This window comes from Schistocerca nitens, chromosome 2 (assembly GCF_023898315.1).
Source record: "Schistocerca nitens isolate TAMUIC-IGC-003100 chromosome 2, iqSchNite1.1, whole genome shotgun sequence".
NCBI classification, from domain to species: Eukaryota; Metazoa; Arthropoda; class Insecta; order Orthoptera; family Acrididae; genus Schistocerca; species Schistocerca nitens.
Window position 1 is genome coordinate 492387416 of NC_064615.1, and position 27620 is coordinate 492415035.

Consider the following 27620-nt stretch of genomic DNA (forward strand, 5'->3'; position numbering starts at 1 on the left):
GGATTATTGTTATTTTGTTCACTTTATCGAACTTTTCTGCCTTTGAACGGCTTTCACCAATGCACAAATGACATCCAATTTTACATCCATGAGCTTCCTTTGCACTGGAGTTCTACTTCATTTTCTGCCTGAGAATACCCTCAATAATTGAATTTACAGGCTTTGACGATCCTGTAATATTTGTAGCCCTTTCTTTAATGTTTGGTTGCGTGAGCTGTCGTCCCAGTTCTTGAAGAAAATGTCGTCGGTTATTAGGTTTTTTCCTTATTCCAGTCTGGGAAGTTCAACAAATATAGTGCATAACTATTTACAGCTGCTGTCCTCTCTCCCCCGTCCCCCCTCCTCTCTCCCCCGTCCCCCCTCCTCTCTCCCCCGTCCCCCCTCCTCTCTCCCCCGTCCCCCCTCCTCTCTCCCCCGTCCCCCCTCCTCTCTCCCCCGTCCCCCCTCCTCTCTCCCCCGTCCCCCCTCCTCTCTCCCCCGTCCCCCCTCCTCTCTCCCCCGTCCCCCCTCCTCTCTCCCCCGTCCCCCCTCCTCTCTCCCCCGTCCCCCCTCCTCTCTCCCCCGTCCCCCCTCCTCTCTCCCCCGTCCCCCCTCCTCTCTCCCCCCCGTCGCCCCTCCTCTCCCCCCCCGTCGCCCCTCCTCTCCCCCCCCGTCGCCCCTCCTCTCCCCCCCGTCGCCCCTCCTCTCCCCCCCCCGTCGCCCCTCCTCTCCCCCCCCGTCGCCCCTCCTCTCTCCCCCCCGTCGCCCCTCCTCTCTCCCCCCCGTCGCCCCTCCTCTCTCCCCCCCGTCGCCCCTCCTCTCTCCCCCCCGTCGCCCCTCCTCTCTCCCCCCCGTCGCCCCTCCTCTCTCCCCCCCGTCGCCCCTCCTCTCTCCCCCCCGTCGCCCCTCCTCTCTCCCCCCCCGTCGCCCCTCCTCTCTCCCCCCCCGTCGCCCCTCCTCTCTCCCCCCCCGTCGCCCCTCCTCTCTCCCCCCCCGTCGCCCCTCCTCTCTCCCCCCCCGTCGCCCCTCCTCTCTCCCCCCCCGTCGCCCCTCCTCTCTCCCCCCCCGTCGCCCCTCCTCTCTCCCCCCCCGTCGCCCCTCCTCTCTCCCCCCCGTCGCCCCTCCTCTCTCCCCCCCGTCGCCCCTCCTCTCTCTCTCCCCCCCGTCGCCCCTCCTCTCTCTCTCCCCCCCGTCGCCCCTCCTCTCTCTCTCCCCCCCGTCGCCCCTCCTCTCTCTCTCCCCCCCGTCGCCCCTCCTCTCTCTCTCCCCCCCCCGTCGCCCCTCCTCTCTCTCTCTCCCCCCCCGTCGCCCCTCCTCTCTCTCTCTCCCCCCCCGTCGCCCCTCCTCTCTCTCTCCCCCCCCGTCGCCCCTCCTCTCTCTCTCCCCCCCGCCGCCCCTCCTCTCTCTCTCCCCCCCGCCGCCCCTCCTCTCTCTCTCCCCCCCGCCGCCCCTCCTCTCTCTCTCCCCCCCGCCGCCCCTCCTCTCTCTCTCCCCCCCGCCGCCCCTCCTCTCTCTCTCCCCCCCGCCGCCCCTCCTCTCTCTCTCCCCCCCGCCGCCCCTCCTCTCTCTCTCCCCCCCGCCGCCCCTCCTCTCTCTCTCCCCCCCGCCGCCTCTCCTCTCTCTCTCCCCCCCGCCGCCCCTCCTCTCTCTCTCCCCCCCGCCGCCCCTCCTCTCTCTCTCCCCCCGCCGCCCCTCCTCTCTCTCTCCCCCCCGCCGCCCCTCCTCTCTCTCTCCCCCCCGCCGCCCCTCCTCTCTCTCTCCCCCCCGCCGCCCCTCCTCTCTCTCTCCCCCCCGCCGCCCCTCCTCTCTCTCTCCCCCCCGCCGCCCCTCCTCTCTCTCTCCCCCCCGCCGCCCCTCCTCTCTCTCTCCCCCCCGCCGCCCCTCCTCTCTCTCTCCCCCCCGCCGCCCCTCCTCTCTCTCTCCCCCCCGCCGCCCCTCCTCTCTCTCTCCCCCCCGCCGCCCCTCCTCTCTCTCTCCCCCCCGCCGCCCCTCCTCTCTCTCTCCCCCCCCGCCGCCCCTCCTCTCTCTCTCCCCCCCGCCGCCCCTCCTCTCTCTCTCCCCCCCCGCCGCCCCTCCTCTCTCTCTCCCCCCCCGCCGCCCCTCCTCTCTCTCTCCCCCCCCGCCGCCCCTCCTCTCTCTCTCCCCCCCGCCGCCCCTCCTCTCTCTCTCCCCCCCCGTCGCCCCTCCTCTCTCTCTCCCCCCCGTCGCCCCTCCTCTCTCTCTCCCCCCCGTCGCCCCTCCTCTCTCTCTCCCCCCCCGTCGCCCCTCCTCTCTCTCTCCCCCCCCGTCGCCCCTCCTCTCTCTCTCCCCGTGCCCCCCTCCTCTCTCTCTCCCCGTGCCCCCCTCCTCTCTCTCCCCCCGTGCCCCCCTCCTCTCTCCCCCCCGTCCCCCCCTCCTCTTCCTCCTCTCTCCCCCCCAAGGATCTATCTTAAGTGTCTGCCTCTCTTTAATTGCAATTAATGGGCTCGCTGCAGCAGTGGGAATGTCTGTGTCAACTACCTTGTATGTTGGATGACTTCTGCCTATACTTTAGTTCCACTGCCATTGTAACTGATGAACGGCAACTGCAGGGCGCTATCCGCAAGGCGCAGTCTTGGGCTGTTGCGCAGTCTTGGGCTGTTGCGCAGTCTTGGGCTGTTGCGCATGGTTTTCAGTTTTTGGCTGCCAAGACCTGCGTTATGCATTTCTGCTGCCAACGCACTGTTCACCCTGAGCCACGGCTTTATCTTGACAGCGAACCTCTTGCTGTGGTGCACACACATCGGTTTTTGGGGATTGGTTTTTGATATCCGGTTGACTTGGCTCGCTCATATTCGGCAGCTTAAACAGACATGCTGGCGGCACCTTAACCCTCTCTGTTGCTTGTCACACCAGCTGGGGTGCCGATCAGTCTCCCCTTCTATGGCTGTACCAGGTGTTAATTCAGTCCCATCTAGATTATGGGAGCCTGGCTTATGGTTCGGCATGCCCTCCTGCATTGCAGTTGCTGGACCCCATCCTTCACAGTGGGATCCGACTCGCCACTGGAGCTTTCCGGACAAGCCCTGTCAACAACATACTTGTGGACGCAGGTGTCCCTCCATTGCGGTTCCGGCGCCAGTGATTACTGACCGTTTATGCTACACACATTTGTAGCTTGCCCGGGCATCCTGTTCCCTCAGTTGGTCGTCCATCTTCCGGAACGGTGGCCCCGGTCAGGGTGTAGATTGCGGTTTGCGTCAGAGCTCTTCTCTCTGGGCTTGAGGTTTTCCCTCTTCCACCTCTTTTCTGGGCCCCTCTGCTTATACCCCCGTGGTGCGTGCCTTGCCCGTGCCTTCGGCTCGATTTGGCACAGGGCCCAAAGGACTCAGTCCCTCCTGAGGCCCTCCATTGCTGCTTTTTTTCAATCCTTACCGCGTTTGAAGGCTCTGATGTTATTTATACTGACAGTTCGAAGGTTGCTGGAAGTGTCGGTTATGCTCTTACTCTAGGGGATCATTATGAACAACACTCATTGCCAACTGGCTGCAGTGTTTTCACTGCTGAGCTGGTCGCCATCTCTCACACCCTTCCTGGGATGAAGAATGGCGAGCCCTTCCTTCACCCAACAAACTTTGGGCCATCAAGGAGGATACAGGTGCGTGGCACTCCTCCTTGCGGGTCTCCTGCAAGGAATCTGTTGTCCTCTGCCGCTGCGCATTGGCCACACCTCCGCGCTCCCCCTCAGCGCTCCCCCTCCGCGCTCCCGCTCCGCCCTCTCGCTCCGCCCTCCGCCACCCTTCCCCCCCCCCCCCCCTCTCTCTCTCTCTCTCTCTCTCTCTCTCTCTCTCTCTCTCTCTCTCTCTCTCTCTCTCTCGGTGGTTAACTGGCAGAGATTGAGCGGCGTTTTCACACATTTTGCATATGTCCTCGAACTGTTTGTTGCATTTCATGATTTCTTTATTTAAACACGAATCTTTCATGAGGTCGTGTCTATGCGGAATTCCAATGATGATCATTGTTTTACTCTTATTGGTATCCAGTATTTCCTTTAAGTTTTCGACGGCCCTCGATAATTCATTTTTGTGAACATCATTGGCTCCCCCCCCTTCCCTCCCCCCCCATACACACCATCACACTATCACTGTGCATTCATTTGCATTAATTCCGGTCCTTTGCTTTTTGTAATTTCGTGCATAGGTGCCCCTGGCTTCACGTAACTAAATGCGTTTGTAACATGCCCATAACGTAAAATTTTTGCGAGTCCATGCCCATGGCAATCCGAGTGTGTGTTTACTTTGGAAAATTTCGTTCCTACCTTTCTCATTGCGTGAGAAGAATGATTGTCGATGAGCCTCTGTATTAGCTCTAATATCTCGTGTTTTCTTGTCATGTTCATTTCGTAAGATGTATGTAGGAGGAAGTAATATGTTTGTTGTCCGATTCTTCTCGGATAATGCACACTCGAATTTTCAACAGTAGACCTCTCCGTGACACACAACGAAGACTAGTGAACAGGGGTCCACAAGAGGTTCACAAATTGACACCACTTATTGCCAGAACTGCCTGTTTCTGAGACAAAAATGACCCTTGAGACAGGGAAGACTTAGCAAAACATAATACCCTATGTCACAAGCGAATGAAAATAAGCAAGGTAGACTACTTTTCGTGTCGAACTATTATTTAAGATACCGTTCGAATAGTAAAAATGGCAGCATTAAGTCGCTGAACAAGATCCTAAACGTGGGCTTTCCATGACAGTTTACTGTCTATCTGAACACAAAGAGATTTGAACTGTTCAGTTTCATTAATAATATGCCCATCCTGCAAAGTTAAAACGTCAAGTTTTGTGGAATTGCGTGCTAGAAAACGTAAAAACGGAATCTTACTGTGATATAGTGTTAATTTATTTTCTACCATCCATGAACTTACGTCATGAACTGCACTATTGGAAACAGTGCCAATGTTGCACACTATATCCTTTACTATCAAGATAGTGTCATCAGCAAACAGATATACACACATCAAAAAAAGTTTTGCATCACCTCCGTTCTGAGAGTTCCGGAACCTGTTCAGAAAATTGGAATAGAGATCAACATAAAACATCATTTCCGCCCTTTTTATTGTTGATGAAAACCACACATTGCATGTTGTACCATATACAGCGAGACTTTCAGAGGTAGTGGTCCAGATTGCTGTACACACTGGTACCTCTAATACCCAGTAGCGCGTCCTCTTGCACTGATGCATGCCTGTATTCGTCGTGGCATACTATCCATAACTTCATCAAGGTGCTGTTGATCCAGATTGTCCCAGTCCTCAACGGCGATTCGGCGTAGGACCCTCAGAATGGGTGGTGGGTCACGTCGTCCATAAACAGCTCTTTTCAATCTATCGCAGGCATGTTCAGTAGAGTGCATGTCTGGAGAACATGCTGGCCACTCTAGTTGAGCGATATCGTTATCCTGAAGGAAGTCATTCACAAAATGTGCACAATGGGAGCGCGAATTGTCATTTATGAAGACGAATGCCTCGCCAATATGCTGCCGACATGGTTGCAGTATCGCTCGGAGGATGTCATTCACGTATCGTACAGACGTTACGGCGCCTTCCATGGCTACCAGCGGCGTACGTCGGCCCCACATAATGCCGCCCCAAAACAGCAGGGAACCTCCACCTTACTGCGCTCGCTGGACAGTGTGTCTAAGGCGTTCAGCCTGACCGGGTTGCCTACAGACATGCCTCCGACGATTGTCTGGTTGAAGGCATATGCGACACACATCGGTGAAGATAACGTGAGGCCATTCCTGAGCGGTCCATTCGGCATGTTGCTGAGCCCGTCTGTACCGCGTTGCATGATGTGGTTGCAAAGATGGACCTCGCCATGGAGCCGGGAGCAAAGTTGCGCATCATGCAGCCTGTTGCTCTTAGTTTGAGTCGTAACACTACGTCCTGTGGCTGCACGAAAAGCATTATTAAACATGGTGGCGTTGCTATCAGGGTTCCTCCGAGCCATAAACCGTAGGTAGCGTTCATCCACTGCAGTAGTAGCCCTTGGGCGGCCTGAGCGAGGTATGTCATCGACAGTTTCTGTCTCTCTGTATCTCCTCCATGTCCGAAGAACATTGCTTCGGTTCTCTTCGAGACGCCTGGCCACTTCCCTTGTTGAGAACCCTTCCTGGCACAAAGTAACAATGCGGACGCGATCGAACCGCAGTATTTATCGTCTAGGCATGGTTGAAGTACAGACAACACGAGCCGTGTACCTCCTTCCTGGTGGAATGACTGGAACTGATCAGCTGTCGGACCCCATTCGTCTAATAGGCGTTGCTCATGCACAGTAGTTTACATCTTTGGACGAGTTTAGTGAATATCTGAACAGTCAAAGGGACTGTATCTGTGGTACAGTATCCACAGTAAACATCTATCTTCAGGAGTTCTGGGAACCGGGGTGATGCAAAGCTTCTTTTGATGTGTGTATTTTAGAATAACCTGTAATACTAGGGGCATATCATTTATATAAATAAATTCCTGGGTCACCACCTGTTTGACCATTCTTAAAGGGAATATTACAAATGTGGCTAAGTACAGGACTAACATTTGCAGCACGGTTCTTTAATATTCTGCAACGTACTCCATCATATCCGTGAGAGTCCTTAGTCTTGAGTGATTTAATTATTGAGGTGGTGGTGGTGGTTAGTGTTTAACGTCCCGTCGACAACGAGGTCATTAGAGACGGCGCGCAAGCTCGGGTTAGGGAAGGATTGGGAAGGAAATCGGCCGTGCCCTTTCAAAGGAACCATCCCGGCATTTGCCTGAAACGATTTAGGGAAATCACGGAAAACCTAAATCAGGATGGCTGGAGACGGGATTGAACCGTCGTCCTCCCGAATGCGAGTCCAGTGTGCTAACCACTGCGCCACCTCGCTCGGTTTTAATTATTGATTCAATCTCCCCCTTGCAAGTATCACAGAGGAGTATTTCAGACATCAGTCTTGGAAAGGCATTTCACAAGAGTTATATGATTCCCTGTAGAAACTAAGTTTTTATTTAATTTACCAGCAATTCTCAGAAAAGATTGTTAAATACTGTACATATATTTGATTTATCAGTAACAGTCATATTTTTACTACGAACTGACTTTATATCGTCGCCCTTGTGCTGCTGACCATACACTTCCTTCACAACTGACCATATGGTTTCAGTTTTATCCTGTGAATTAGCTATTCTATTTGCGTACCACATACTATTTTCCGTCCTAATAACATTATTAAGCACCTTACAATACTTTTTGTAATGGGTTACTGTAGCTCGATTGTGACTAATTCTAACTTTTTGATATAACTCCCACTTTCTTCTGCATGCGTGATGACTGGGTGTTGTGTGATGTCCTTAGGTTAGTTAGGTTTAAGTAGTTCTAAGTTTTAGGGGACTGATGACGATAGATGTTAAGTCCCATAGTGCTCAGAGCCATTTTTTCTTCTGCATGATATCCTTATCCCACTAGTCAGCCACCTACGCTGCCTTTTACTGCTAGTACCCCATTTAGAACGTTCTAATGGAAACCAACTTTCGGAGAGCATGAGAAATGTATTAAGGAAAGCATTATATTTGTCATCTATGTTATCGGCACTATAAACATCCAGCCACTCTTGCTCTTTAGCGAGGCTTATAAAACTCTCTATTGCCGTTGCATTAGCTTTCCTTCATAATTTGTAATTATATATAACAGTTGTTTGAGCACAAAAACCTTTTAGTGTTAAAATTTGTGCAGCATGGTCTGAAAGGAAATTCTCTTTTTACTACGAGACTGCCCGTCTAGTAATGAGGAATGAATAAAAATGTCTATTGCTTTGCTACTATTCCCTTGCATCCTGTTTGGAAAAACACAATCTACATTATTAGATCATATGAATTTAGATCTTCCAACGTTCTTCTTCTTGCACAATCACATTTAAAGTTAATATTGAAGTCACCACATGTAACTAATTTCTGGTATTCCCGATAAAGCGGATCAAGAACCCTGTCTAGCTTGAGCAGAAATGCTCTGAAGTTAGAGTTAGGGACCTATTAACAACAACAATTAGAAGTTTAGTTTCACTAAATTCAACTGCCCCTGCACAACATTAAAGTACCTGTACAGTGCAGTGCCGAGATACGCCTAGGGACCAAATGGAATGCTGTTTTTTACGTACCGGTACATTGCCACTCCCCAACTCCACAAACAACTCGAAAAATAGCCAGCTAATCTGTATCGTAAAGGAAGCCTCTGAATTGTCATATTATTTCAGTGGTGCTCCCAGCAAAGTACCTACAGCTTTTGCATGGGGGGGGGGGGGGGGTTCAACACTATCATTTAGGAAGGTAAACCTGTCTTCGCCCACCACATAAAAAGGTTTTGCTGTTAACGCTAATAGTCAACCAAGCAGAAATTAAAAAACCCACAAATACGTTAGCATCCATATTACATCCGAGTAAAACTGTAGAGAAACACTAATTCTGGAAGCGCCTTTAAATAAAACATATGTATTGTAGCTGTTGAGGTATTTATTTATGAAAAAGCAACTAATTGTAAGCTAACATTGGAGGTAATTATATATTTTTGAATATCATTATTAATCATTTATATTATGCAATAATATTATTATATTAGTCTTTGTATTTAAATTGTGACACTTTGGCATTTTGCTGTTACTTCAGGTCGTAAGTTAATTTAAAAATAAACATTAATTACTTTAAATTTAAAGTATTATATTTAGCCTTTTACGTCTTGCTGCTAACTTACTAATAATAATGTCCGTTTCATAGTTTTTTCTTCAAACACGACTCTTTTTAACAACTAAACACACGCACGCACAGTTTAAGCTGGCTTAACTCACGAAGCCCGAAACTTCGTCACTCGAATTGTGACTGTCCAAGTGGAAGCAACAGAACACACTGAATTGGTTCCGTTCAGTGTTGCAGCGAAAAATAAGTTAATTCCGCTACGAACACATCCAAATTCCACTACAGTTTCAAATGTAATTTATGATATGGTCTACATGATTCAGGCTAAATAAATAATTTAAGCTGGGACATTTAACGATCAGTGACAGCTGGACGACAGTGTCCAGTGATTCCGCTACGGTTGGTAAGATTGCACTCTCTTCCGTCCGTAGTGAGGGTGGGGGTAGACACCCCGCCGCAGGGCACAGCTATTTTTTGCAGCCTCATTCCTCCATGGCTCGTCACTACGTCAACCAAGCGCAGTGCGCGACTATTTTGTGGCACAGGGTTTCAAAAGCGGGTATTCTTCTAATATTGGCGTTTTTTGTGTAAACTAAGGAAGGGGGGGGGGCGTCCAGACCCCTTGTCCCCCCCCCCCCATATATATACGTCCGTGGGTGCTCCTGTATACCAAGAATGTCAGTTTACTTACTTCGTCTCTAATGGTAATTATATTTTGATGAAATATGATAATTCCTTCACTACTTGGATATCTGGCCTCCTTTGAAGGCGATTCCTTTATTAGAGGGACTTCCTTTCAGCAGCGATACAAAGCCAGCTGACTTAAGTCTAAAAAGCGCGTGCAGGTCTCAACACCAACTACAACAGGAATTTCCCATGAGTGATCCCACAGCTACCCACTGCACTGTCACCTATAAGCTTTGTCAGCCTCCCCTTCCCATACCTATTGAAGGCCGGACCATGCCTAGTGAAACTAGATTTATTGATATATTCATCTGGCACCACTGCAGAGTGAGCCATGTCTCCGCCATCAACGCCCATATTAACACGCCTAACAGCAGCATTAAGATGAGGCCGATCATCACGCTGAAACAGTTGCTCTACACACATTAGATAATTTCCATACAGGGGAGGACATTGTAACTGAAAGTCGCTGTCTAGTATCGGCAGATAAATGCGATATTGCAGCGTCTGTCTTGACAACACAGGCACTGCAATATCGCGTAGTCGCAAATCTGTCAACATGTTCCATGATTCTACAGCAGATTGACGTCAACGATACAGGTCTAGGACTATATGCATCTGTCCTACGACCATTCTCGAAAACTGGAATGACGTGCTCTTTTTTCCCCAGTCGCTTGGTACCCTTCGTTGCCCTAGCGATCTAGCATAAGCCGCCGCTAGAAGGGGAGCAGGTTCTTTTGCGTAGTCTTAGAAGCATCTCATCTGGTTCTGATGCCTTTCCACTACCAAGCGAGTGTACTACTTTTCTATTCCGCACTCGGTTCTCAGTGTATGCCATTTCGACGTTCGAACGGTGACTGAGAGGAGGGGCCTATTACGATCTTCTGCGGTGAAACAGTTTCGGAAGACCGAATTCAGTACTTCGACATTCTTTGTTATCTTCGTTTTGGTGCCAGTATAGTCACCTTATAGTCTATCTATATATGTCGAACATCCTTCTGCTTTTTCCCCTCCCTCGTGTTTGGAATACACTCTTCATATATTAATTGCTCTAGAACATAACTTGGCCTGCCTGGTATGCATTTGATATATTTCCTAAATGTATTCTCAAATAAACGCATGAAGACAACAGAAACAAAAACAAAGAATACTAAATAACAACCAACAGAGATTGAAAATGAAATTGTCGTGTAACTAAAATTACTTATTGTTTCAACAATACGCTTAAAATTGTTTAGCGTTTTCCGTTATTTTAGTAAATACACTGGTGTCCAAAATTAAAGCAACAAACGTTAGTAAGGTAGAAACAATGTAAAGAATTCAGAACGTGAACTGCAATGTGCATCAAGGTAGGCAAAAATTTTCTTCGGATTTGCACACACATTCCGGCAACTGGTTAATGTGCTCAGTATGGGTGTGATCACCTTAGGCAGCAATACAGGCCTGACAACGACGGGGCATGCTGTGAATGACGTCATCTGCCACGTGTTAAGGCAATAATGCCCATTTTTCCTGCAGGGCTGCTTGCAAGTCTAGGGGAGTGGTTGGTGAATGCTGACATGATGCTACCCGTCTCTCTAGGGCATCTCAGACGTGCTATATGGGATTCAAGCCGGGAGAGACAGCAGGCCACGCCATGCGTGCAACATCTTCAGTTTCTAAGACATCACCCACCAGTGCTCTTGAGTTCGGGTATCACCCGAAGTCTGGGCCCACAGCATCTTTCAATAACCGCACTTGAAGTCCCAAGATCTCCTGGCGATAACTGACAGCCGTTAAACCTTGCCAGTTCACCCGTGCAATTTCATGAAGAGATGTTAGTGGTCAACACAATCCCTGCCCACACTGTTACGAATCCTCCAGGATATCGGTCTCTTTCTACAATGTTTGGGTCCCGAAATCCTGTTCCACGTTCCCTCCAGATGCGAAGCCGCCGAGTCACTCTCCAGACCTAATCGGGACTAATTGTGAGAAGAATATTGGCCCTCTGTTCGACCGTACAGGTGGCATGTTGATGACTCCACTCTAGACGCTCACTTCTGCGAAGACATACAGTAGGTTTCCGACAATAAAGGCCACTTTGCCGAAGCCTTCTGTAATCCGTTTGCTTCTATACATGTCCAGTGGATGCTACAAGGTCAGATGCTAGTTGCCAGGCAGTGCTAAGGCTGTACCATCGTGCCCTTACAGCCAAATAACAGTCCTCTGTTTCTGATGTCCACGCGTGGTCGGCCCTGATCTCGTCTTCGGGATACAGTTTCGGTCTCGTGATTGTCTATTGATCGGATTGCCGTCTTCCGTGCAGAAAACGATCGTACAGACATCTGTTGAGAGTCTGTATGATAGTATCGTGAGTTAGACACTTGACGGGTGAATAGCAGTTTGTTGCTTTAATTTTTGACAAGAGTGGAAGTTTAAGTAAAAGGCCGACGTAATTTTTTCATCCGCTCCTCCGCTCTGGCAGGTAGAGGGTGCGCGAGTCAGTAGCTGCCTGGCGGCCAGCCTGTGACCATCGCGTGCGGAGCCAGTCAGCTGGGACCGAGGACGCACAGGACACCTGCAGGCTGCACAGTCGTCGCCTTGGCGAGTACCCTTCTACTGATTTGAATTTCATTTACTGATACAATGTCAGCTGATAGCATTGTGAACACAGTCCAGTGCGCGTTCGATAAGAAGTTTAAAACGCCTTCTGCTCTCGAAATTCACAAATGGATTTTTGAAGAAATTAAGTTGGAGAAAAAAAATGTGAAAGACGTCAGATTTGATTTCGCGCAGAACTCTCTATTCCTAAAACTGTCTAGTGCCATACAGTGCGAGGAACTGGCCAGAGAGAGCAATGGAATTCTGAAATTTCGCCATATAGACGGTGCGGTGAGCGATGTTGTTGTAATGCTCGTAGGTTTTGGTATTAGGAAAATAAAGGTAATTAACTTGCCATTCGAAATACCGGATGAAGAAATTAGCAAATGTTTAAACATGTACGGCAGGGTTCTGACAGTTACAAGAGATAAGTGGCCTAAAACATTTAGATTCCCCGTTGAAAATGGTGTGCGTACCGTGAAAATCAATTTAAGAAAACACGTCCCGTCTTTCAAAATAATCTGTGGGTACCGAGCTTTTATTAAATACAGTGGGCAGCCGCCAACCTGTTCCATTTGTGACGCCGTAGATCATATGCGAAGCATGTGCCCGCGGAGACGGTCTGCTCGCCTCGCTAGGGACAAAGCACTCGCCAGTGCCATGATGTGTTCGGAAACAGAGTTGCCGGCCCTGGGAGTAAAAGCGGCGACGGGCGGTGAGCAGAAGAGAAGCAACGGTCCGGCGGGTCCCTGCACAGGAGGCGCAGACATGACAACACGGCAGGCGGCAGCTCTACCTGCAGTGTCAAAAGCAGCCGCCGCCGCCGCCGCCGCACCACGCTGCCAGGGAAAAAGGAACCGCTCAGGGGGCGTGCCGGTGCATGCCGTTGCGAGGCAGATACAGGCACTAGCTATAACTCACCATTCTATGTGATGCGGAGAAAATGGAACACATCAGAACAGAACCACGAGCAGTACACCAATGAAATTGTACAAAACTGATGAAAATATTGAAACCGTCAAAAGATATGAGTATGAACACTGAAAGAGGAGAAAAGGAAGTAAAAAGAAACAGTGAAACTTCACAGGTCTATCTTTCTCATACCGTAATAGGGCAGAAATGTGCACTTAGAGTAAGGAAGAAAACTGTGCAATGCGACTTTAAAACTAATCATTACTCGCCAAGGAAAGAGTACACACAGTGGAAGGGGCCGTGCACTATTTCATTTCGCAGCGCGAAATGATCGAAGTGCGTCGTGTCGTGTGCGCACTAGATGTCACGAGAAGAGAAGCGAAGGACGTGATTTCCAACAACCACCGACAAGAATTCATAAACATACTACAAACACTTCCTTGGCAACATTCAAGACAGCAATCCATGCAACCACAATCCCAAAACCGTGCAGTTGAAGCCGACATCTACCACCCCGCTCTGCTCCTCCAGCCACGAATCAACACCGATACAAGAATAATGTATACAGTGTGTATACTGATAGTGATGGGGAACTGTGAAGAGAGCCGCTGAAAGTGGATTTTCAGTTTACTTTTCTCGTTATTTTCCAGTTACTGTTTTCACCATGTAGCCAGTGAAGAGCTATTTTAGTTAGATATGCACATCTACGTATTGTTTCATGCTTATCCATTTGTTAAATTAGTGATTTGCGCTCTCCTCCTTCTAACCTCTAAAGTCTGTAAAACAATTTTCTGTGTATGTTGTTTTTTATTTAGTCTTGCATTTACAAGAAAGTTGAATATCCACAAACAATGAAAAATTCGGTGGCAGTTTCTTAATGTCAAGTATTTTATCCATGTCACCAGAGAAACAATCGTTATATGAAGAGGTGCTTGCTTGTGTTTTGTTTACTGAGTATTCTCTTTAAGAAGCTTGCTAATCCCCTTGTGCTATGAACTTACTTAATATGCTCCACTTAGCATTATATTCACGTTTCGTATTTCATATTATATTAATGTAAAATTATAGTAAAGTCATATGAATTTGTAACAATCCGAGAAAGTGTCAGTCATACCAGTGAATCACATATGGGTTTGTGAAGACCAAATCAATAAAAAAACTTTAAATATTCAAATAATATACGTGATAGTTTACTTCTATTTTATTGTTAATAAAATATGTGTATGTTGAATGAAAGATCCTGGAACGTATACACATCGCTCCTTCCCGAAGTTCTTTTTAAATCTGTTGGATGCGCTTCCCCCCTCCCCCCACCCCCGTCTCTCTCTCTCTCTCTCTCTCTCTCTCTCTCTCTCTCTCTCTTTCTTTTCTCCCCTCCCCTCCAGCATATCGTGCATGTGTCGTTTCGTTTGTTTCTCTGGCGGGTCACCTTCATGGCGACAGGCCACTTCAAGCTAACGGAAAAGTATTGTTTAGTCTCGTCGTCTGCTAGTCGTGTAAACTCTAAGTGAACTTCTGTTTCAAATATGTCGTTCTAAGAGGTGCTTGGAACTTCATTGCGGAAGAAAGAATAGTGCCATTCATCTTGACCACCTCAGGTTCCTATGCTTGATTTCAAGTGTAGTGTTTTCGTTCAATTGAAAACAGACTAACTCTTCGGCTGACAGTTTATGCAACACTACCTCACATACTTGGAAGAATGGAGTATATTAAAGTTCAAACTGATTGATCGTTAAAAAAAAAAGCTAAATAAAAGGTTAATCTATGGGCAAAATTCATCAGTGGCATTATCACAAATAACATATGGCAGACGATAGATAAGTTAAATATACTGCACATTTCATGTTTCGAAATTTTACCAGGCGGTTAAGTTTCTCAATACAATCGTCGATAATATGTTGAGAGATTATAAAGCAAAAGAACGTTCTCACTAAATGCTCCACCCACCAATAAGAATATCACACTTCATAATTATGTATCTGCACAATCACCAGCGCTGTATGTGACTTATGTAGTACACTCCTTCGGTAGCTCAGTTGGTAGAGCGGTGGACTGTAGTGGTATGATACACGGATATCCATAGGTCGCTGGTTCAAATCCGGCCCGAAGGAATATTTTTAATTTTTTTATGTGCTAGACTCTTCCTTTCCGCTCAGTAGGAGACACAATTCAGTATCACAATTTGCGCTAAATGATTATGAATTTCCAGACGAAACTCTGAGCTTGGAAATGTTACATACATTAACATCGCTAAAGTGGTGTTTCCATTTTATTTTTATTATCGTCGTAGGATACTAAAACACAAATATCATTAAATTGATATAAAATATGAAATCATCCAGCTTTTGTGTGTTTGTGAATGATACATGATATTTTTTACGTACATTTGTTAAAGAATGCATTTGAATTGGGCCGAATTATAAATAATGGTAAATCTTCCACAGGTACTATGCAGTCAGACATGGCTGATAAACACTATTGGCTGAACCGCACTACTTGCTACTGAAGTCCCACCAACGTCTTGCTTATCTCACATTTTCAAAATAACTTGCTGTACACTCCGTGCAACCTGCAATTCTTGCAAAGTGCTCATTACAGCGTTTGATTTCAGTTATCACTGAAATGGGCCTAATTTGCTGTCCGACATTCGCATGATCCCGATCATAAGAAAGATAGGTGTCATTCCGGATCAGAATACGCTTGGAAAAATAAGCCAGCTCAAGGCTGTAGAGAGAATTATGGAATGGTTGTACATAGGAGGAACAGGAAATTTCGTATTCCAACGTGGTCTCGATATTCACGAGAAACCATGTCAAGTGTAAGAATTCAACAACTGAGAAAAGTACCTGCCGTTATTCATCATGATTCGGCTCGCGCCGGCAGCGTCTAAGCCCAGAAGGAGATTCACTGTTTCCTCCTGCCTGTGCTTCTGAAAAAAATCTCGATACTTTGTTGTGTACTCTCTTTCGGTTGCTTCCTATTGGCTCTTACTGGGAGATTGTGGCGTGGTTATACTTGTTATACGAAATAAAAATTTTAAAATAAAAGCTACGTTTTTTGCATAAATACAATCACTTAAACTTTCACTTCGATCTACTATATTATATTCACTTTTTAGAAACGATCATTAAAATCAGAAGAGGATGAAATATTTTGAAAACAGTTTTGTTGAAAGCACAGTTTTTTCAATGTAATTCTTTAGTTAACTTCTGAAAAGTTATCCTGTATTACAACGTACGTTTACATGGGTCATTACACCACATCTAACTTGCCGATAATTATACATTCGAAATTAACATGTCAAAAGGCCATCTACAAATTACGTAACGTTTTAAGATGAGGGGCGGGGGTTAAAGGGCTGAGGTGGTCGCTAATCTAATAAGGTGTGGCGAGAATAAAAGAGGATTTTGATAAAATGTACAGTCTGTTACTTCACAGGGAAACTGTGAACCTCGAATTGGCCTGCTATCCGTGAAAGGGGCAGTTCACCCGATGTTATGTCTCGAAGTAATAATATAAAGAAAATTAGTGATAAAGGCAACGTAGCAACTCCAATGGCTAAGTTAAAAAATTGCATGAGGAACAGCATTGCAGTAAAAATTGAGAACGCACTTCTACGCGAATTAAAAATGAGAAACTAAGTAACTTTTACACATTCAGTCCCATAGCTTACAAAAAGACACAGGTTTGAAAACTCTAACAGAAAAGTTAAAATTTCACATTCATGTTGCTTAGTTTGTGTCAACATTACGAACCTTTATACAAAACCATAAATATCATTAAACGTCTAGAGCGAATTATGGCTTCGCAGTGGAGACTGTGGTGATTTCAAACTTACTGGCAGACTAAAAATGTGTGCCTGATCGGGACACTAACCTGGCACATTATCCTTTAAAGGTAATATAATTCGCCATAAAAAAGAACACTTGGGAAATATTGGAAATCTGTTAGATTTTGAGTTTTATCACCCCTTGCAACATTTCTAAGTTCAGAGGGAAAATGTTCGTTCATAAAGAAGGGCTGGCAGTAGGAAACAGTTTTGCCAGTATTATAGCAAAAATTTTTAAAAATTACCTTTAACTTAGTTTTTAAAACACACCCATACATTATTGAAATACTTATTTATTAGTATAGGTATGTTGACGACTCTTTGTATAAAGGCAGTGCAGAAGACATTAAAGAAATGGCGAAGATGATGATTCGATACGTGCAAATAGCGGATTTATCGTTGATATCGAAACCATCAAATTAATTTCCCTCGCGTGATGATTACTGAATGCATTTGAGAATAGGAGTAGGGAATGTGTAGGAAGCAGACTACCACTGACGCAGTTATTAACGAAAACGCTTGGAAATTGTCTGAAACAATAGATAATGTGATTAAAGGTTATAAATATTAAAGTTCAGGAGTCAATAACCGGAAGTGTGGTAGTTATGATGAAGTATGACCTGCCAAATGGCTAGAAAGTTTTGTAGAGGACGCAGTTACCTGTGAGGAAATAGTACTTTGAAAATCACTACAGGATTAAACACTAACAAACTTACAGCATTGTGCAGATTGTTAAACAGTTGTTAATATAAAGAAAGTGATTAGGCACTGCACAAAATGCAAAAGCGCGGCAACTTCACTGCAGGATTGTTGAGAGACAAATATGGAGTGGCAGTTTGTAGTGACAGAACAAGCAGGGGTTCAATTGCAGGTAAAGCAAATTATAGTTCACTGGTAGGATTTTGAGCACCTGCTCTTTTTCTCTAAAAAAAAAAGTTTTTCGATTCATGCTTCTGCTCTGCTGAACTGTAATAAGGTTGGACGAACAGAGGACATCGACCTTATACAAAGGAGACTGATCCGATTTGGCAATGTCGTTTGACAAGCTACTGTGTAACGAAAGTACTGAAAAATCTTAGGTGGCATACCCTCGAAAAAATGCCATTTTCCGCGAGAATATTCTTAAACTGTGTGAGTTAATATTTAGTCGATTCTCCATTGTCCCTAATAACTGCAAAAATCCTCGTAGATATTGATTTATAAGGGCAGTGATCTCTTCTTCGGAGACTAAATTCCACTCCACTCGAATTGCAGTTTTCAGGGACACTATGAAACTGTCATCCACTGCGATAAACACGTCGTGCCCCCCCCCCCCCCCCCCCCCCACTCCCGTCCGTAGGTTGTGCATGGGATTTAAATCCGGACTTCTCGATGGCCAGCTCAGAATTGGAATACCTTTATCTTGAAACTACGATTTTGTCTTGGCAGATCTGTGAATATCAGCGTTATCGTGTTGGAATAGTGTATTATCGTCGTCAAATTCCTCATACATACAAACCAATGCAGCTTCCAGCACTTCCGCATAATCATCGGACTTAATTTTGGGGTACAGCCATGCTATGTTGTATGTGCCTTCAGCGCAAAATGCTGTTCAGATAATAACACTGTCCCGCCAATGATTCACCGAACGCGTTCTTCTGTACGGAGACCATGCCAGTAATCATGAAAACCATCTGGGCCATCCAAATTAAACTACTTTTCATCATTAAAAATTACTTTGTTCCATTCTACGGTCTATGGCATGTTCTTCCGCAAACTTCGGCAGAGCCTCCATATGCGCATTGTTTGAAGGTGGCTTACAGAGCCGTTTCTTGAATACCAGGTTAGCGCCTTGAGCCAGGATATGTATATCGCGTCTGGAAATGATTTGAGGAGGAAACAAGCCGTTGACTTTTGCTTTGCGCATAATCAAATCCGTATCTGATGGTGAGTTTTCGTGTCCGGTCATGTTTGCTATAGCGTGCACCCAACCTGACAAAATTATCAATAACAGAACTGGAATGCTCTAATTTTTTGCATACTGTCGATTAGACATGTCGATTTCTTTGTACGCCGTAGTACTTGCTTGCTCTTCACCCAGTGACGCTGACCACGCTGCATTATCACAAATAACTGCCGTACGACATTAGGAGACACACCTCCAACCTGTAATTGGAGCGAACTGTTAACAACTATCATTGTGCACGTCATCTAGCGGACCCACCTTTATGCCAGCTTCCGCCCTTTCCTACCCGAAAGCCGCCATTTTCGTTTTTAAGCACACGTCCTAACTAATAGTGAAACGTGTACGTGTTTTGTTGTAAACCGTACGGGAAAAACGCGTGCAATACGAAATATCTAAATAAACATTTTTTCCACATATAACCACGTACCTTTGTACTAAACTCCACCACTGTAGCAGCGCAAAACATGACCATTGAGCAATTAACGTAACCGTGTTTCAAGCCTCCACTCATTAAGCACTACGAAGCCATCAGCAACGTATGTGGCTAAGTTGTTGCATTTATTGAAAAAGACCTTCTCTTACTAGTCCGTTCCTTTTGTACTGAAGCCTCGCTGCACTGCTGCCGCAGTTGGTAGCAGATGTTCACGTTCTTTACAAAAGATGTCATCGACTGCTGTTTAGCGGAAAACCTGCCGTTGCGGCACAGTTCATGTCTGACTGGAACAGCAAGTTTTTATAAGCAGCACAGAGTATCTCAAGTGATCCTGCAGTGGACGGTTATTTTTACCCTGATAATTCATTTCTCTGCAAAAAGGAACATTGTTTTGTAATTGATGGTGATGTTAATAAAAAAAAAGTTATGACCGATTTGCGCTTCGATTTTCTGGGACATAACGTCTTGATAGACTCCTTGAGCAACAGCAGTCTTGACGCAAGAGGGCTGACTATACGGTGTTAAGATAACTGAGAATTAGTCATTAACATTTTTATTACATTGAACCCAAGTGCTGTTGAACACACCACAACCTAATGAAAATACAAAAAATAAAAAAAAATATTTAATCTTACAACTATAAGGAGCCAATATAAAACAAAAATAACATAATTACCTATCAACTATAACATTTTATGTCCTTATATAAATCTTAAGTAATGTCTGTCACCTTGCGTCGCTATGTACGTCAGACTAACGTCTTTTAAAAGAAGGGGCAAATGGCTGCTTAACAATACTGCCTATCATTCATTCTTTATGGGATGTCATATTTCGTAGGCACAGGATGTATTTAGACTCTACATTACAGGAGGAAATTTGTCTTAATTATCACAAATAGTCTGTTTTCAGAGGACGTTAACGCTTTTCAGTCGTATCACCACCAGAACGAATAGATCTACCGCACATAACGTTGCAAGTTGCCACGACAGCTGTACACGAAACGGCAGTAATCCACGCCCATCATCTTCGCTGGAGCGGGGCACGGATAATCTAATTCAGCAGTGTGTATAATTTGATAAAGACTATTAGACTGAACTATGAAACTGAAGAGACGAAACATGAAAGCCTCAATTTGTACTAATATGAACTACGAAGGTAGTAATTTGAAATATAAGGGCCCTGTGGCGCAACGGATAACGCGTCTGACTACGGATTAGTAGATTCCAGGTTCGAATCCTGGTAGGGTCGGAAAATTTAATAATTCAAAAGAACTTTCTTTGTAAGAATGAGCATTAAAATAGCACGTTTTAAATTGAAACTATGGGAAGTGTCTGTAGCTGCTTGAGTCAGTGGCTATTTTCTTTGCTGTGGTGTAAGGACAGCAGACCTAAAACTAGGGCATTTTATGTAAATAAATATTATGTTACGCAAATACATATTTTAAACATTTTTCTATCATTACATAACTTCCTGTTTTTCGGTTATTAGCACATATTTACAATTTGTCAGTATGCTACATCTTTGTTTTCCAATTTGTTTTGTGTTACTTAAACGAGGAAGACCGTGTGAGCTATGTAAGTTTCATATAAAATATATTCGATGCCCTAAATGTAGAATATATGTTCTGTTTTTGTGTATCAGCTTGCAGCTCTGTGTTTATCATCTCATCGTCCGCACTCACCAGGGAAGACGGGCTTTCCTTGTCCCTAGCCATATTGCACCACCTGTCGTTTATCAACTCATGTTTATTCGTTTCTGGTGCTGTGAAGCGCAAGGGAATACTACAGTGCCTCAAGTAAAAGCAACAAGAGGTTCTTGAATGCAGCGGTATCGTGCAGAAGTGCAGGGTAATTTTAGTTCAGATGGACGTGTCTTGCTGTTCTGCCTACAAAGTGGGAAAGAAACAAAGGCTGATCAGTGATCACAAGTTACCCAACACCGAGGTCAAGAAACAGTTTCGCACCTGATGTTGATGATGAAAAAACAACCTCTAATTAGTGATACAGTTCCAGGTTCGTCTGCAGAACCTGATACATTTTCCGTTTAGTATGGAAATTTATATAGGGCATTTGGGTAGTGATAGGAACAACTGAATGAAAACAGTAGACTCATTCGGTTGTAGTTACAGGTCTCGGTTGAATTATTCACTCATTCTTTTGAGTAAAACTAGTCTGTGGAAGCAACCAACTGAAAACAATCGTGTCAGTCAGTTATAGTTTTACCTGTCTGTTGAATTATTATTATTTTATTAAGTCAAAGCAGTCAGTGGGAGCAATAGAATGAAAAGATTAGACACCGTTGTAGTTTTTTTATCTTGACTGAATTATTCATTTTTTCTTTTCAAGTGAAAACAATGAGCTTTTCTGTCGGTTGAACAATGCACTCATTCTTTTAACTGAAACCACTCTTTACCGTTTTAGATGACGGAGTTATCCATTCATTCTTCTGAGTGAAACCTGCCTGCACTCCTTTAATTTGCTGAATTAAAGGAAAGCTACAATATACTGACAGAGGGTGTCCTAAATGAAGACGTATCTCACGGGTATGCCAAAGTTAACCCGTAACTGGTACACCTGGGTCCCAGGGACCCGAGCGAAATTTCTTTTTTCCAGCTCCGTGATGTGTGTGGTAGCACTGACTTCCCTCTCCCTGTACTCTCCTAACAATCAACTGGCTACCAGCCCACAACATTGTTGCAGGCGTTTCTTTGTTAGTTTTGTTTCTATAAAGGTGATCGGGTCCCGTGGACCCAGGTGTACCGTTAGTGAAAGTTTTCTTTTCGTGGCATTATTTCCGGTATCTTGGATTTACGGTGTAGTGCTTCAGAAAAATGAGCGAGGAAGATACTACAGATAATCTGAACGAACCATTGGACAGTGATATTGAAGACATAAGTGGAAGCGACAGTGACTATGAAATTAGTGAACATGAAACTGGAAGTGATGAAAGTGATGATGGAGACAGTAACAACGAACAATCTGGAACTAATTATATCTATGGAAGAAACAGATTCAAGTGGTCAACAACACCCAGCATACGTGGAAGAACCTCTCAAACCAACATCATTGCTCCAATTCACTTTCCTGGCATACGTAATGCAGCTAGACAGGTAACAGAAAAGACCCCTCTAGCATTTTGGGAACTACTTTTCAGCAAAGAAATGATTGCAGAGGTAGTACTCAGAACCAATGAAAAGATTATGTCATTGCCACCTGAGTCAAAAAAGAATTCTTTTTCAAATCTAACAGACAGTACTGAAATAAAAGCTGTCATAGGTCTTTGTTATTTGTGGGGAGCCTTCAAGTCAAACAACGAAGATCTGAATGGTTTATATGCTACAAACGGCACTGGTAGACCAATTTTTAGGGCAACTATGCCCTTGAAACGTTTGCTGTTTTTATTACGTTGCCTTCGTTTTGATGATGCAGCAACCCGTGACGCAAGGAAACTCACAGATAAACTGTACCACATCTCTTGGCTCTTCAATTCATTGATAGAAGCTTGTCAAGAAAACTATTCAGTCGGAGAGTACGTCACTGTTGACGAAATGCTTGTAGGATTCCGTGGTAGATGTCCATTTAGGATGTACATTCCATCCAAGCCACGGAAATACGGTATAAAAATATTTATTCTAGCTGATGCCAAAATGCACTACTGTTTGAATGCAGAGATATATTCGGGAAAATCAGCTGTAGCCATCCCGCGCCGTGTCCTCTTACCAACAGCTGTTGTCATGCGGTTGGTTGAACCAATCAAGGGAAGTAACAGAAATGTGACAGGGGACAACTGGTTCTCAAGTGTGGAGTTGGTCAATGAGTTGTCGAACTGTAATTTGACTTATATTGGCACCATGAGAAAGAACAAGGCTGAGCTACCACCAAGCTTTTCAACAGCAAAGGGCAGAAATGTGTCTTCTTCAATCTACGGATACTCTGGTTCTGTAACAATACTTTCACACGTCCCCAAAAAGAACAAGGTTGTCAACCTGATATCGACAATGCACCATGGAGAATGTATGGTGGAAAATAAGCCTGAAATAATCCATGACTACAATAAAACAAAAGGTGGAGTTGACGCACTTGACGAAAAGACGCATAATTACACGACTTCTAGAAGAACAAGGCGGTGGCCTATGGCAGTCTTCTACACTATGCTAGATATAGCAGGTGTAAATGCTTTTGTTTTGTACCATGGGAAAGAAGATACTGATGATGTGACACGCAGAGAATTCCTCATTGAACTAGGTACACAACTCATAAGTGATTGTATGAAAAGAAGATTGGATTCTCCATTTTTGAGAAAAGATATCCGAAATTCCATTTGTGATATTCTAGGCATGACCCCCTCCAAGGCATCAGGAACATCCCAGGTTCACAGTGAAGCTGGTGCTACTAAATCGAAGAGGAAAAGATGCTCAGTGTGCCCATCTAAAAAAGACAGGAAAGCATCCCGGGCGTGTGCCAGATGTCGAACACCATTATGTTTGGAATGTTCCACTGCTTTATGTCCAAACTGTTTCGGTAGTCTGGATGAATGAAATAACTGAAATGGACTGGTGAAGATGCTGTATAATTGAAACCTAATATTTTGTCATAATTTCTGCTATTTTCAAAGATCACATAGTCATTTAGCTGAGAAATGTACTAAAATTTATCCAAAAGTTGTGCCTGCAGAAATTTTTATATTGATTTTGAACTTTTCTTCTGGCTTACTGTTGTGAAGCATAGTACATTTTGTGTTTAAACGTGAAGTTTCAGTTGTCTATCTTACTATTTGTAACTGATGTGCAGGACTTTCCAAAAGTATATTTTTCACATTTCGTATTTTATGCAGTTTATTGTCCTTTTTTGTAACATCTTTAAGGTATGACCATAAATGAGGAATGTGGTTTTAAAACATTAGTAACAAAACATTAATAAAAGTTTCATATTTAAATTTCATTTAAATGTGTTTTTTTTACCAAAATATACTCAAAACTTGGGTGGGTCCCGAGGACCCAGATGTACCTTATGTGTTACAATTTATAGGTGTACCAGTTACGGGTTAACATAAGAAGTATCCATGTCCATTTAATTATGAACTGAATGGAGTAATTGTTCTTTTCATCATTCAAAACTGATTAATATACTGTTGTGGATTAAATTGTTCCAGGCGTCATTAACGGTTGACAAATTAACTTGACGTATCGCTGGGGTAGGCCTGCCATCACTTAATTGCCGACCCCGGACAAAAACTTCGAAAATCGGATTATATTCCCGGGTACGCAGTCTGTAGATGGTATTTTGGCTGATGGCCACGATGTTCCGCGGAGGGAGGGGACGTAAGATGGTGAATGTTTCTCGCTTTCGTTTCGGTGTTATTATCCGTTCATCATAAAAAGAAACCTGATGTAACATTGCACTATGTATTCTTCCGCGCTTACTGAAATCTCATTGGATTTCCGCGTGGCGTGGGACGGCAGCCAAGCTGTCTATAGTACTGTCAGGTACGATAATAGAGGCACAGAACAAGAAAAAAGAGAAACGCAACTCCCGTGTTAAAAGTGGGAAACACAGGCCGACAGCAGCGCCTGAAGTGGTATGGAGATGAACTAAAATATGAAAACATAGCGGGTTGCATCCCCCCCCCTCTAGTTTTAATTACATTGTAGGTTTTTATTTTTCTTTTAATTCTATTACCTTATTTTTCTGGGTGTGCTATGTAACTATTTTGGCTGGCATCACAATAAAATAATTGAAACACAGCTATAGCACACTGTACTACAGCAGAGAGAAACCTATTCAGTAATATTATCAGTCTATTTTTGACGTTTGCGTCTGACAGACAAGAAAACATGATAGGAGCAGCGACTGTCAGGCGCAAACGCCAAAAATAGACTTTTAAATTGACTTGCTTATATTGTTATCTGTCAACAAGTAAAAGCTCCAGCATGTTTTATGGTTCATAAGAACTAGATGCAACACTAGAAAGTCGAAACAAGCTTGTAGTGTAAATAATTGAAGCAAAAGAAAAATAACACTGTAGCAGCTAAACTGGACTACAAATATTCCTGAATAATGTCATAATTTTTACGTCATGCAAGCTGCTGGATCAATGGAGAAAAAAAGCCTATTATTAAGAGAATAAGCAGCAGTTAAAGAGGTTCAATTAAGAAATATTTATCACAGTATTAATTAATGAAGAATTCCAAATTTGTTACAACTATGTTTCAGGACTATAAGTTCTGAGTAACTGCCCAGCAAACTTGCACTACTGACCATTAATTTCTTAAAAAGGTTCCTACATCTTACTACTGTAAATGCTTCAGCACAAGAAAACATCAATACCAAGTACCAAAAGCAGGAAAGGTGGATAAAAACAGTGAAATGAAAATAAAACTTACTTTTTATTTCTCAAGCACACAAGAACAGTGTCCATAGCACCACTAGTACTTGGTAGGCCCAATTCACTATTAACAACAGTGTCCTCTGATTCACTACCGATTTTGGCAATTTCACAAGGAACACCTGTCACATGTTTTGGAAACACACCCCTGTTTAGCCTATGCCTACTTTATTCATAAAATCTATTTCGAAAAAATGATCTTCACAAACAAAATAAGAAGCACAGTTCACATCTGGTGACAGTTTACAAACACTCTTCTACTTTAGAAGCAACTCTTGAGTTGTTTTGGAATCGTGTAGAAATGCTTGTTGCAAATTTCCTCCGTTGAACCTAATAGCCATATGAACAGCCGGGAACTTGCAGGAGTATTTCAACGTCAATCTGTTGTGCTGAATATTCTGAAAAACAAACGTAAGTCTTCATTAAATAAAACTACTACAGACGTATCAAAGTTATTTAAATAAACAAACGGAAACCACACTGCTTAATTCAAGATAGAGGAGAATACATTTCATTTATAGACTACGAGATTATTTAATGAAAAATTAAATGTCTTACCTTACAATTGTGGACATTTTTCAGCAGGAAATCTCTTCAATTCCACGGCGAACTTAATGAATTTAAAGTAAAAAATCTGTTTATAATGAAGATGAGTAGTATGTAAATATGAAACAAATACAAAGACGACTGTAACCGAGGACCGCAGACTTCGGTGCAGAGCAAGACGATAGAATATTTCAAAACAAGCACCATTGGAATTTAGACGGCTCTCATTGGCCAATTCCAGCTTCGTTTTACCCCTAGCTCCTCTAGCGGTCTGAAATGGAACTGCGTGGCTTGTTGCCACCTTCGCCCATATAGCTTTCACCCCCGGGAATAGAGGCACGTTTTGTGCTGTGTTACGCGCACATCGACTTAGGCCGGTATTACACTATCAAATTTCTTTGTCAAAGATTTGATCAAAGATGTGATCCAATATTCCGTCCAATATATTTGACAAACATCTTTGACGTAGCGCTAGAAGGGGTATTACACTGTCATCAAATTTTTCGTCAAAGTTCAAGATGGCTGACAACAACTTGTTATTAACCGCAGCAGTTGTACGTACCCCAATTGCATTGTGTGCACATGCGGAAAAGAAGTGGGGGAAAAAATGGAACCATACATATGAGGTTGACAGTCTTAAAAGTCCTGGGATTACAACTTGATAATAAATTCTGTTGGGAGGAGCACACCACAGAACTGCAGAAAGGCCTTAACAAATCTGTATTTGCAATTCGAGTGTTAGCAGACATAGGCAACAAAAAAAATGAAAAAGCTTGCATACTTTGCCTACTTTCATTCCATAATGTCATATACGATAATATTTTGGGATAAATCTTGAAGTCAAACAAAAGTTTTCCGGGTCCAAAAGCGTGTAAAACGTATTATTTGTGGAGTAAATTCACGGACGTCCTGCAGAAACCTCTTCAAAGGACTGGGTATACTAACTACTGCCTCTCAATATATTTACTTCTTAATGAAATTGGTCGTAAATAATATATCTCTTTTTCCAACAAACAACTCAGTTCATACATACAATAACAGGAACAAAAAAATGATCTGCACAAGGACTTAAAAGCACTTACTTTAGTTCCAAAAGGGGCCCACTACTCAGGAACACTCATCTTCAATATTTTGCCAGGAAACATAAAAAATTTAGTTAGAAATAAAGATCAGTTTAAAAGGAACCTGAAGACTTACTACTGGCCAACTCCTTCTACTCCATTGGCGAAATTTTTAATAGAAACAAATGATGTATTGTATTTATTCATACTATTAGTATTGTTATTTCAGCTTTAAAAAAATCGACATGTTCCACATTCACGAGGATCTCATCAGCACGGATCTATGGAACGAAAAACTAATCTAATCTGGGTGAAGCCGTGTGTTTTACGACGACACGATAAAAGCATTCAACAAAACTTGTTACGTGAGCTTACAGTGGACGACGTCAAGTCGTACATCAATTACTTAAGAATGGATGAGCATACATTTCTGTATGTGCTCAATGAAGTGTATCCTCATATCACAAAGCACAATATTCACTTAAGAACTGCTACATCTTCAGAAGACGGGCTCACTGTAACACTCCGATTCCTTGGCACAGGAGAGGGTTAGGTTAGGTTAGGTTAGGTTAGGTCTCCAAT

General features: G+C 44.0%; 2 non-coding genes across 2 annotated transcripts; both read left to right on the plus strand.

Moving 5' to 3' along the window:
• Positions 1 to 14861: 14861 nt before the first annotated feature.
• On the plus strand, positions 14862 to 14951 carry Trnay-gua (transfer RNA tyrosine (anticodon GUA)). The gene is given in 2 exon segments: positions 14862 to 14898; positions 14916 to 14951. It is a non-coding gene; the product is annotated as a tRNA-Tyr (tRNA).
• A 5271-nt stretch (positions 14952 to 20222) lies between these two features.
• On the plus strand, positions 20223 to 20295 carry Trnar-acg (transfer RNA arginine (anticodon ACG)). Its single transcript has one exon. It is a non-coding gene; the product is annotated as a tRNA-Arg (tRNA).
• Positions 20296 to 27620: the final 7325 nt, after the last annotated feature.